General features: G+C 32.0%; 1 pseudogene across 1 annotated transcript; it reads left to right on the plus strand.

Annotated features, from left to right (window-relative positions):
* The first annotated feature begins 8,680 nt into the window (after positions 1-8,680).
* Positions 8,681-9,954, plus strand: LOC149556892 (mitogen-activated protein kinase kinase 9 pseudogene; annotated as a pseudogene). The gene has a single exon (XR_016364810.1). The product of XR_016364810.1 is annotated as a mitogen-activated protein kinase kinase 9 pseudogene (transcript).
* Positions 9,955-12,427: the final 2,473 nt, after the last annotated feature.

A 12,427-nucleotide genomic window follows, 5' to 3' on the forward strand; every position in this document is an offset into this window, starting at 1 on the left:
AATTATTACTAATAAAGAAAAAAAAAAAACATAATACAAAGGTAAATTGCAAATCCATTATTTTTTCTCATGATTATTATTACTTATATCATACATCTCCTATTGATTGTGATTAATAATCTAATTTAGATTAAAATATAAATTAGTTTCTTAGTTATAAAAATTTACTCTTATTTTAAAAAACTTGCTATATCAGAATTGAAAAGTGGTTGTTTAATGTTTATCCATTTCAGCTATATATTTATTATATTTTAATGTTCTTGCAATAATTTTCTACATCTTTTTTTGTAAATTATTAAATTAAGAAAGTAAAATATTTTATTATTTGTTTGAATTCTATTTTCATGTATATCTATTTTGATTTAATGTTTTACTTTTTATACATGAATATTATTAATTTTAGTTCTTATATTCTACAACAATGATTGGAATAATATTGAATTATCAATTATAAATTTGTACTATTTAATATTATCTTTATTTTAAAATATCTTTATTAATTAAATAGGTTAATTATTTTGAATGTTTCTTTTCACAAATTATATAGTATTTTTCACAATCATATTTATAATTGTCCAATAGATTTATTACTGTAATAGACACAACCAAGAGCAATTGAACCTTTAACATGCCCACCCAAATTGTGACAAATTCATAATCAATTGACAGGATTCCTTGATGTTCATAGAATAATTAAATAATCAATTAAATCAAAAGTATTTTTCCAAATCTGTTTTTAAATATATAATGAAGTCCGGTACGAGCTCACAACATTGTAAATATGATATAAATGAATCATATTTGATATTTTGAATTCATTATAGAAATAATTAATTACAAATTAAAACAAGGGGCGAATGCGCCAAAGTTCCTGCCTTCATGTTTTTATGGTTGACTGAAGTAGCTTTTGGTTAAAATATAATGTATTTAATTTAATAAATATAACAAATTACTATTAATGAAAAATATAATATTATAGTGCTAAACTAAACTAAATTACAAAATATAGTTAGTATATTATTAAATTATATAATTGCGATGATATATATTAATTAAAGCTTTAAAAGAATATATAAATAAACATTATAGTATCATGCTAAATTAAAATTAGATGACATCCTAAAGAACATTTATCATACCAAAGATATTTACCAACTAATTATATATAAGATATAGATAAAATTATATAATTTTTTTATAAGAGTTAAATTGATTAATTTCAATTATTAAATTGTTTGATATATCTTGTTTAAGTAGTCACCCAATTCAAGAAGCTCTTCTCAACATTGGTTGCATGGACAATATTCTTAAGCTTAAATTGCTTATGAATATGTGACTTTGTGTTTTGCATCCATTTGACATCATTTGTAAATTTGACATCAAATTTGAAACCAGGATGATTATGTAAACTAGGCCACTAGTATTTTAGGGTCTATATTTCAATTACCCGCTTTTGCAAGGGGAGCAAGCTATTAAAAACTGTAGATATTTTTAGGGAGATTTTGTATTGAGATATGATGTCCCTGATTCATCCTGTACAAGACTGATAAATATACTGTGGAAGGCATGAAATTTTGAATTATAAGTAAATTGATAAATGTTTATAGATTTCAAAAGAAAGTAGTATTTATTTAATTATGTTAGATATGAATAATATGAATAATGATGTATGAACTAAATTTTTATCACTTAAATTCATATGGGTTCTTCTTCATAAACTATCCTAAATAATAAATGTGTTTAAAATAAGAAATATGTTTAACTCTATATTTGATTAAAATATCTATATTTGAATAATATTTTACAAATTACAAAAATAAACATCAACTAAAATTGATTGTTTTTTTTTTTAAAGTTTATTCATTGTCACAAATGTGGAAAAGATAAACTTGCAATTAATGCATTCATTAATAGGGGTGGTAGAAAAATGATTTTTTAAAAAAGTTTATCCACTTGTCACAAATGTGAAAAAGATAAAGTTGCAATTAATGCACTTAATAATAGAGGTGTTGTAAAAAATATTTGTATTTTTGTTGAAGAAAATTGAATTTTTCATTGCCTTTTTTTATCACGAGCCAATACAATTTTTAAAAAATTGCATTTTTCAATTCCAAAAAATAATGCAAATTAATATAACTTTTGCAAACATTAGTATATCTTGAAATTTTTAGATTATGTTAACTAATATGAAACCTCATGATTCCATTAGTTTCTTCCAAAAGCATGAACTAAAAATATTTTAAATATTATAATATGTATAAAAAACTTGTATAATTAAATAAATAATATATTAAATATTTGTATAAGATTGTAAATTATAAAAGTATAAAATCATATAAATTATAAAATCATATACTAAAGCATAGATGTTTAATTGTTTATGTAACAACAACTATAATTTATTATACATTAAAATTTTACATATACAAAAACAAATGAAATTTAAAAATAATTTATCATAGAACTATAAATTTTTTTATTTGATTTTAATTGTTTACTTTTGTATTTCTTATGGCATATATTTTTTAAATAAAAATATAAAATTATTAATTATATTAAATTTAAGTTTATAAGATAAAATAATTTCTATTATAATTTCAATTGATTAACGAAAAATATATAATATAAATGAATCATATTTAATATTTTAAATTATTTTATAATATTCATCACTATTTTATATTGCTATTATTAAGAAATTGGATTCATTTTACTTTAGTTTTTTCAATTGATTTTTGTTTTGTTTTTCAATATACTTAATTTTTAAAATAAAAGTTTGAAACCAAATTCACAAGATTAAGAATTATTATTTTTTAAAATTAATTATAATGATCTATTATTATTATTATTATAGACTTTATTATTAGATTTTACTTTTGTACATGTATTTCAATAATTGTGTAACTAATAAAATAATAAAAAATATTAAAGGACATTTTTTTGGGAAGAAAGAATTGTTTCTTTCATATGCAAAATTTTAGGACATGTTAGATTTTGAAACTATTTTTCCTATTAAATGTGGAATTTTATTTTATATAAACTTAAATATTAATATGATATAACAAAATATAATATATCTTTATATATTTTTTTTGGTCAAGTACTATAATGATTTATTATTAGATTTTCTTAGTCTTTTCATTCGAATGCTTCTTACATAGTTCAAACCCAATGCAATTAGTATTGCAAGTCTTATCTCAACATTTGCTATTGTAGAAGATTTTGAACTAGTTCCCATCACTCTGAAAAAAATTGTATGGATTTTACCACTAACAAATAGTAGAGACAAATTTTACTTTAGTTGCGAATGTATGGAGGGCTTTCAAAAAAATGCCAGCAACTAAACCTTGAATAATTATTAATTATGAAACAGATATGCACCTATCTCAATATTCAATCATTTTTGTTTAATGGCCTAAAAAAGGAAGATTGAATCATAAAAATTCAGACATAAGTCAAAAATGGGAAACTGTAGATATAATCTCAGAAATTTGGTAATCAATATTTTCAATTGGAGAATCAAGATAGACATTGCTTAGGCGAAACATTAGGCGGAAAGCAGATTGCATTTATTATTTAAAATAATGAGCATTGACAGTGAGATACACGGGTTACGTTTAAAAAATCAAACCCTATTCAAACAATATCATAATTTCAATTATTTAAATTTCGTTAGTTAGGGTTTCAACATACATTTGGCTTACGACTAAAGCATTGGCAGATTAAATTTGGCTTCTATTATCTCTTTCTCTACTAGCGCTTAGATCATTTCACCGGAGCAAACCCTAACAATAAAATATTTGCCTCCAAATGCAAAAACTTGATAAAAATTTACTACATAGATGGAGTCAGTAATAATCCATGCTACTGCATGTAGCCAGAATTTTTGTTAAATTAACTAGGAATGCTTTCATAGTTTTATGCCCAAACATTGAAACCTTTAACAAAATTATTTAGGGAACTTTTTGCACTTAAAAAATAAACAGTGTTCGAAAGTATATGCTCAAAGAATCGCAACTACTCTGCGTGTCAAATCTGTAGCTCAGGATAGAAGAACTTTGTCTCCTTTCAATGCAACCAGTACGGGTTATCTTAACTCAAAGGAGTGGCCACTGAGTTTTGTGGAAGCTCATATAAAATACCCGAAAAGGGCTATAATGGTAAGTAGATACAACAAGGGGCATTTAAGCTTGTGGGATGCGTATTACAATTCAGAGGAAGGAGATTATGATGGACTTCCTATAAAAAATCTCTAGGGAAGTCATCGGGATTAACTTAAAAGCGATGCAAGATAACGAAACCATAAATACCCATCTCATCTTTTGAACTTGTAAGCTCGAAAATGTCATTTTTGTTCTATGACACATATATGTTCTTAAGAACACAACAACTAAAGCCCAATCAGCTGGTCGGTGGCCATTTTTGATATTCACCTATGAAATGCAAACTGCAAAGCGAATATTTGAAAACATCCCATATCAACAACCCTAATCCCTCCCGTCTGCTTGAACACAAATGCCCTAAAAACCCAAAAGACCAAAGCTCGATATGTATGTCGTAAGCCCTCTATTCATATTTCAAAAACACGTTAAAAACAGAGGAGGTCAATTTCAAAAATAGTACTGTCCACCAAAAAAAGAAAACCTAGGTTCCCAGTGCCTATAAGAAATGCACTATGACATTGTGATTTCAAACCCAAAAGGAAACCAATAAAAAAAGATGAAATCCAGGCTATATCCTAAAAGAAAAGCGAAAATCAGACCCTCAATCCTTTTTAGCTCAACTTAAATATGTGAACACATGAAAGCTCACAAACATCTATATGTCTTCACGGAAAACCTAGCGCAAAATAATCAAAATGGACTTAAAAGGTGACCTATGCAATGTGAAGGCAACGTTGGTGATTCAGAACTTGAAGGAAATTAGTTCAGAAAAAAATTCTACTAATCTTTAGAAAGAAACTACAATTCAAGTGCTGCACTTATTTCCTCTTCCTAGCAACACCTATAGTATTCTTGCTGTAGAATAAAATCACACAAGCAAACAAATAAAATGCTTAAAACATAATTTTTAGTATAAACTTGAACTTCTCAAAAAAACAAAAAATCCCAATGCTAACCAATCTGAATTATAGGGAAAACGCAATGACTAACTTGAAGAATGCACAAGCTGAGATTAAATCGCCTCAATAAAAATTCGGAAAGAACACTTGTAATAGAGACTTTGAACGATGACGACAAATAAAAGACAAAAGGCTTATTTAATAATAGTTGGAAAAGATAAAACTACAATTAATGCACTCATTAATAAGGTGTCAGAAAAACTGATTTTTTAAAAATAAGTTTCTCTATTTTTGACAAATGTGAAAAAGATGATATTGCAATCAATGCAGTTGTTGAGAAAATTATTAGTATTTTTGTTGAAGAAAATTGAAAATTTTCATTGCCTTTTTCATCATCAGCCAATACAATTTTTTTTTAAAAATATTTTCCAATTCCAAAAAAACTGCAAATTAATATACCTTTTACAAACATTAGTGTATAGATAGATGGATAGATAAAATTTTAACATCCATGAGGCTAAAAATAGCCTATGGGACAACAAGACAACTCAAACAGACTTAAGTAGCACTGTTCGCTTCTTGTGCAGGATGATGATGAGTCCACCCAATTGCTCAATGTACTCTTCATTGAATAGGTTATGCCAAGAACTGTCACATATAGTATTCGCAAATTTATCTCTGCTACTCTTGTAGGCCTCACATTCTAAAATAAAGTGCTTTTCAATTTCCACTTTCCCAGAATTGCAAAATCTGCAAATTCTCTCTTCCCAAGCCTCCTTTGGCCTCTTCCAACGCCCGATCTCACAACGAAGTTGGTGAGAGTTGGTTCTCAGCTAATCAATAAGAATTTTAGACCTCCAAGAAATGTTGGCTCTTATGTATGTTTTTTGGAGTTGATCACAAGTGGGGTTGAACTCATTTATATAATATAGTTTCTTCCTCCCGATCTCGCTTCCCCAATTTCTCTTGTAGAATTTCTCCATAACAAAGACTTTTATTTCTTTATTATTTGTGGGGCATATATTGAATTGAATATTCCATTTACTCATCCATTTGATGTTTTGTTGCATCCATGTCCTTTTTCGCTTACATAGTGTGTCACTAAAGACAACTTTAGGCCATCTATCCTCTTCCATTTTTCCAATTCTTTTTAAATAGCTTAGAAGGCGAACCATAAACTTGCTTGTGATCAAGCGCTTTTAGATTCCTTCGATTTGTTTCCATTGTGCTATAGTAGTGTTGCTGGCCCATAATTCACACCCGTAAAAAACAACTGGCAGCACAAGAAGACCAAACAAGGTTTGAGTAGTTTTCCAATCCCACAACTCCACGCCACGACACCTATTCTAAAGAGCATAAAAAGCCTTCAACCCACCTAATATCCTTTTATACCTGCAGCTAGACCAGCTTAATTTTTTGTTGAAATCGATGCCAAGGTATTTATACTCCGCAACTTCTTCAAGAACACTTCCATTATAATAAAATTCATGTTGATGCTATTTTTTATTATTAGAGAAAATCATAACCTTAGTCTTGCTGATATTGACCTGCATCCCCACCATTCCGCAAAAGTGCTCAAGAGAAGATAGATGATTTTGCAAACCACAAGCAGATTTGACAATTAAAATGAGATCGTCCGCATATAGGAGCAACTTTATAACAAATTCACCTAGCTGAATGCCTTCACCCTTTTGCATGTTTAACCACTCTTCCAGTTTGTCAATATATAAACTAAACAAAGTAGGAGATAAAGGGCAGCCCTGTTTGACTTCGATATCGCTCCTAAAACATTCTGAAATGCCATCTGAAGTTTTGATTTTAACTTTCACCTCTTCTTACATCCTATGAACAGCAGCTTTGAGATGCATAAGAATTCTCAATTCTTCCATCCTGAATCAAAGCTTGTCTCTCGGAATGGTGTCAAAAACCTTTTTAAAATTTGTAACTAATGTAAAACTTCATGATTCGAAAGGTAGGAAATTCTATGAAAATAAAATCTACACACAAAAAAAATTACTCTCAACATATAAGAAGTGTACTGCTACATACATAAATGACATTTTATTGAAGAAATAAGCAATGTACCTAAACACAGAATTCAGAGAGAGAATAATAATCTTATAAGAGAAGGGACAATTTTTGCCTTCCTACTTTTCAAATCGAAAGGTTAGAATGAATGAGGCCGTGCTGAAGCGCTAGATTAATTTCAGCATGTCGAAGCGAAATCTGGGTGCCACTTGACAAATGGCATACAAAAAACAAAAGTGATGGGAATTAAATACGCCAGAAAGCTACAAAGGCATGGGAACAAAAACCAAGTCAACAACAATAATGGGCATTGCCGATCAGCTGAAGAATCGTTGCCGGAAATACGGAGAAAAGGTCGGGCAATCCAATTCATCCCATACGCATCACTCACTCTGCTCTCCATTCCACGCCCGATACAACAAATATATATAAAAATATCCATATCCTCTGTCCTGCTGGCCTCGTTGACATGGGCTGTAGTGCACGATCCACGTGATGGAAGAATGAATGCGAATGGGGCTTCAGTGGGGGACCCATATGACCGTGCCCTTCTCCATCATCTCCCTTGGGTAACGCTTAAACGCCTCCCATGTTTCTTCTTTGCCGGAGCATCTCTGGAGCTGTCGATTAGATGTTACGGAGGGGGGCAAAAAGACTTGCTGGTAAACGAGCCTCGTCCTTATTAGATCAAATTTGTGAATAGGTCAAATGGGCGGATCTGGGAGAGTCCACAACTCCGGTTTTGGTGGGGAACAACCTATTAATTTAACTAGTGGTAGAAATTTGTTCCATTCTAGCTGGCGCTTATTCCCTTTTTGTTTCGCTACCTCTCATCCACATTTTCCTTCTCCCACGTTTCTTTTCCGAGGAAGGAAGGGAGATATTGAATTTGGGCGTTTTTCAGACGGTTGTAATAGTAGCAATTTGTCGGAGATTTGAAGTGCACATGGAAGAAGTGTTGATCTTGAGATTGGTTTTTTTCTTGTGGGTATGGACGAATTGAGAATCGTTTGATGGGTGTAATTGATTTGGGTGTAATCGTTTGGTAGAGCAATTTTCAAGGGTTTTCTTCACCAACTGGTGCAAGGCAAGTCATTTTCTCTTCTCCCCACTTTTCCCATGATTTCTTGTCTTTCATTGTAATATTGTAGCGTTATCCTTATAACTGGACGGTACTGGTAAACGTGCTATGTTCATTCACTAATGTGAAAGATCATAAAAAAAGTTGTTGATGTGAAGTATTTTGATTCGAAACCTTGAAATTTCAGGAATGGTGTAAGGGATTGATTGATGAGGTTTCTTATGTTGTGATTTGGTATGTGGGTTTCTCAGAGCTGGCTGTGAAAGATAAAAAGAAGTTGTTGGTGGGAAGTTATTCTGATTCGAAACCTTGAAATTTCAGTAATGGTGTAAGGGTTTGATTGATGAGGTTTCTTATCTTGTGATTTGGTATGTGGGTTTCTCAGAGCTAATTGGGGTTAGTGTCAAAACAACAGTGACCCTTTTGGTAGGCATCTGTAGCGAGTGAGGTTTTTGTGTGGCAGAATTGTGTGCGACAAGGTGGGCATAGATTTTGTTGTGGGATAGGAGATGTCTTCAAAGGAGAGGAAAGTGAGAGTGGGATTGAAGCTTCCAATCCCTGCGAGGGAAGATACGTTTTCAAAACCCTTACCATTGCCATTACCTTTGCCATTACCATTACCATTACCGTTGCCTCCACCTGGACCAAACGTGCAGACTGCTTGCAAGTCACCCTCCACTACTCTCCAAGAAGTTGCTCTTGAAGATCTCCACAAGATCTCAACCCTTGGATGTGGTAGCAGTGGTAAAGTTTACAAAGTTGCACATGTCAAAACAGGCAAAATTTATGCCCTCAAAATAATCCAGGAAAAGCATGAACTTGCAGTCCGAAAGCAGATAATGAGAGAAATGGAGATTCTTAAAAGAGCCAATTCTCCACACATTGTCCAGTGTTATGGCATTTTTGATCGAGGTGGGGAGATCTCCTTTGTGTTGGAATATATGGACGGTGGAACCCTTGCACAGGTTCTTCAGGCTCACAAGAAAATTCCCGAACCCTTTCTGGCTGAGGTTGCCAGACAGGTCTTGAAGGGGTTGCTTTACTTGCATCAGAACAAAATTGTTCATCGTGATATAAAACCCTCCAACTTGCTAATCAACAAGAGGAGGGAGGTCAAAATAGCTGATTTTGGTGTTAGCACTGTGTTGGCTCACACTTTGGCACCATGTAATTCATTTGTGGGGACTTGTGCATATATGAGCCCGGAGAGATTTGATCCTGATCGCTATGGAGGAGAGTATGATGGTTGCTCAGCTGATATATGGAGTTTGGGGTTATCTTTGCTGGAATGTGCAATTGGAAGATTTCCTTGTTTATCTCCTGGGCAGAAGGCTGATTGGCCCACATTAATGGTGGCTATATGTTTGGGTGATCCTCCATCTCCACCTCCAGATGCATCACCAGAGTTTGAAAGCTTTATCAGAAGTTGTTTGCAGAAAGACGCCTCGCATCGTCACAATGCACACCGGCTTCTCTTCCATCCCTTCTTGAAGAAATTTGAAGAGAAGCCCTGTGACCTTTCTCCCATCTTACGCTCTTTACATCTATAGGATTGTTCTTCCATGCTATCATGATTGTGCATTGATAAAAAAAAAGGAAGGTTTTGCAATGCCAATCGGATGTTACTCACTGTACTTCAAATTTTATTTTGTTTTGGCAAAATAAGTAAATGGAACATCAAATCATTTTTGTTTGTTGTTTCCAACCTTAAGCCATGTAATGTCATTATCTTTTTCCAGCTTTGCAGAGGAGTAAAGTGCACTGCCCATTTACGCCCCTGTCATTCTTCGCGTACTGGATATCATGTCTGTGTCTCAATTTGCTCATTTTATATTCTTGTGTCAACCTTATTGTAAATTGTACGAGTAGACGATACTGAAGATTTTCAGAAAATTATATTGATGACATCAAAATGTAAGGGTATGTTTGAATTTCTTTTAAACTATTTATTTATTCAATTCTGTAGGAAGACATGGTTCTGCTAACCCTCTTCACAAGATTCTGCGGGACAATTTAAGGTGGGAGTTCTCATGCACCGTTTAGGCCTTAAAATGGAATTTATTCTGCCTACTGTTACCCTATCTTTTAATCTATGCAGCCTCTATTATCTGGTGGCACATTGTAGTTCCCATGAGGTTTATTTTCTGATGACCATAGAGACAACCTTATATATCAAAGATAGCGAGACAAAGCTCAATGTTCCATTTACATCATATATTATGTAAAAATGATCAAAACTTGAATCCAAGTCCAAGACTTCTCAGATGAGAGGCTCACAATCTACCACTGTGTTGTAGACTTTCAGACTCTTACCTGTAATATTTCCTCGTATGAATAGCCTAATAGTTCAATGGATTTTGTGGCATTTAAAACTGATTTGATGTTAATGTTCCCAAAACAACTCTCCCGGTCAACAGATTTGGAAATTGTTGGAAATAAATTACACCTCACTAGAGTTCTTCTCAGAATAAAACCCATTAAAGTCCAGATAAGTTAGAAATTACAAAGCACACTACAAGAACTAGTGATATGATAACTTTCTTACTCCCACTCTGCTGATTTGAGTGATTCTGGAGTCATTATCAAGAGTGCCTGTCCGTTGTCTGGATTCAAAGATGGTTCACTTTACCAATCAGGAAGCACGTTTGCACTTACGAAATCATGCATAGTTTCTTGCCACTATTTGGTTCTCAACAAGATTGCACCCAATGCTTGAACCGCCACCAACATAATGCTAACATCCTGTTTATAACTTCATGGTATTAGATTATGAATTCATGTTCATTGGCCATGGAAGACATTCTGGAATCATGCAATCAAGTGGTACTGGAGTTCCTGCAACTACAATAAAATGAATGATTTGGGATTTATTCCATTTACAGGAGCGAATTAAAGCTGCGAGTTTTTTATTAAAGGGGTACAGGGATCCTTAACTTTGAAAAAGCCAGTTACAACGACTTTCACGTAACTTGTTCACAAAATGTGTAGCTTGTTACATTTAAGTTAAAAATGTTATGGGTGAGTTTGAGATCCGTTTGGGTTTAGATTGAGGATTTGAGTGGAAATTGGAATTTGAAATCATCAAATTCCTAATCCACTGTTTGGGTTTGCAAAATAAGAATTGGTATTCAGGGAAATGTGGATTCAGTATTGTCATTTGAACTCCAAAATAAGAATTCCATCTCTCCTCAAAATACTTGTTATTTGGAATTCCTATTTTATTGTGATATTGCTATCACGATTTAACTGTGTGATTTGTGAGTCAAACTCATTGACCTATGTTTCATGAGTAGTGATTCAACTCTCTCATAAGAATAAATGGAACACTTAGCACTCATTGGATCTAGGTGATTCCTATTTTAGTTCACATTTAAAATCTCATTTTTTGAAAATGAAGATACTAAAGTGAAATTTAATTGAGTTTGACATCCGGATGCCCATTTGAAAGCACCTATTTTTGCACATATTTTGAAATTTAATTGAGTTGTAACTGAGAGAGTGAGGTGTTTCAAGAAATGAAGCCCTTTGCATCTACTTCAAGCACCCTTTGAATGCCATTTTGTTAAAATTAGTAGGTGCCGCTTGAAGAAATATGAAAGATTATTGCAGAAATTTGCACGAATACAAATTTTTTTAAATTGGGGGATTGTTGCACCTAGTCTAGTACTGCACATATCTATTTTCTTTTTAACTTTTTCTTGAATTTTTATTTTGCAATGAACATCGACATTTTCGGCATGTGTGGAGTTAAAAGCACCATGAACAGGGCCTTGAACAAATTAGAGATATGAATCGCCTCCCACTATAACTTATATATTCATTTTTGGAACCATATATTTGTATATTGAACCAAACAGGCTTGGAGCAGCAAATTCCAAATATCAAATATTTTGGGTTTGAACCCAACAGTTCCTAAATAAATTCCAGAAACCGTAATATGGATTTCAAGTTCCAGAATCCTGAATCAAGGATTTTAGATTCCAAATTCTAAATCATATTCTAACAACCAAATAGATGGAATTTTTCCACATTTCGAAGATTGACTTTGTCTCATCAGTATGAAATATTTTTCACATCAAGTCAAATTGTGATAATGTTAAAAGATTTAATTGTTATTAATTTTTTATTGGTCAAATCAATTGATCCATATTAACATCAAATAATTTTAAATTTTTTTAAAAGATATAATGCAATTCTATTTCTATAAAACGAATCTATTTTTGGATTATATCTTTCTCCTAAAAAGGAATCAATTT

The sequence above is a fragment of the Cupressus sempervirens genome, chromosome 5 (assembly GCF_028749045.1).
Source record: "Cupressus sempervirens isolate cs-2001-9-10 chromosome 5, ASM2874904v1, whole genome shotgun sequence".
In the NCBI taxonomy this organism is placed as follows: domain Eukaryota; kingdom Viridiplantae; phylum Streptophyta; class Pinopsida; order Cupressales; family Cupressaceae; genus Cupressus; species Cupressus sempervirens.